The sequence below is a fragment of the Acyrthosiphon pisum genome, chromosome A1 (assembly GCF_005508785.2).
Source record: "Acyrthosiphon pisum isolate AL4f chromosome A1, pea_aphid_22Mar2018_4r6ur, whole genome shotgun sequence".
Taxonomy (NCBI): domain Eukaryota; kingdom Metazoa; phylum Arthropoda; class Insecta; order Hemiptera; family Aphididae; genus Acyrthosiphon; species Acyrthosiphon pisum.
In genome coordinates this window covers 146473822-146475346 of record NC_042494.1, presented here as the reverse complement: position 1 = coordinate 146475346, position 1525 = coordinate 146473822, and positions in this window count along the sequence as shown.

The window sequence follows — 1525 nt, the reverse complement described above, 5'->3', positions numbered from 1 at the left end:
TACTTTGTATAATTAGTGTACAATATACGATATAACAAATTAACGTTCAGCAGAACTAATTTCGTGTTATTAACTTGAATATTTTGTACTAATTTAGGTGCCTCATGCCTACTTTTGCATTCGACATAATATTATGTTGCCATATTATGGTTGAGATCATTATTCGATTACATTAAAATTGAATTGTATATTACAAAAACATCACACTATATTATTTGTATTTGCAATTTTCAATCATAAGTTTAGTAATAATATATATATTAATATTTCGTAATACTCAGTAACTGCATCAGGACTTTTATCAATAAATCCAAACATAATAATTTCTTCGTATAAAAATAGTAGAATTACAAATAATATAATTAACTTTATGGAATTCAAAGAAACTGACATTAGTTTTAAATTTTAATCTGTTTTTCAAGAACAGTACAAGAGCGGTTTTTCAATTCTATGGTTTCGGTTTGGGTTTTGAAAATGGTTTTATAAGGTCTTAGGTTTCGGTTACGGTTTTTTAACCAGTGTTTCAAAGTTTTTGGTTCCGGTTCCAGTTTCGGTGTTCAGAAATGAGAAAATCGCGGTTTTAACCGGTTTTTTGGAAAACCGGTTAAACCGGTTTCGATCCCTGGTTTGTAGGCTAAACATTATAAACGCATAAAACCAAATTCTGTACTTGTTTGTGGAAGTGCATTCTAATGAACTATTCGACATATCTAATACTAATATATATTTTGCAGAATCAAGTATGGTTGAATCGGTTAAACCCTTTTGTGATGCTCTTATTACAACAGAGAAATACAAAACTTCACTTTCCACAATCTTTAATATTGATGTATATGTTACACAAAAAGTTGAAGAAAATTAAATATTTTGTTTAATTATTTTAAGTTAAATATAAATTAATTAAACTGTATAGTATAATATTACATCACATTATATTGTATTAACACTTTTCTAATTATAATTAAATGCTACTATAATAATTTATACTAAAATAAATATGATATTTTCGGAAAAACATAATTCAACATAATATATTGTATATTAATAATATTAAGTACTTACCTATTATAAATACTAATATATTTATATATACATTTTTTTTTTTTGGTTTAAGAGCCGTATAGACCCCACCACCTACTTCCTTCCAATGATCTTTAAACTTCATCATATGCTTGCTCTCAGTCTAGTAAAATGTATTCTAATAGTTCCTTACCATTATTCCCACACCACTAATAAGTAATCATAAGCAAAAAAAACACGTTCGAACATAAAATAGGTACATACCCTTCTTTTTTACGAGCCAATTTAACCTTGTACAATGGCTTTGTCATCATAGTTGTCAACGAAATAGAAGTCAATAATACTTCAATGCTCTATTTTCCCTAGATTATGTAATAATTCTAATCATCGCATGATATTAAGGTAGTAAAAGGTGGATAATGTGGGTTAACCGATTTCACATGAAAGATTTACAATTTTCCCAAAAAAATGCCCTCGAACATTTTAAAAATAATATTCATGCTAA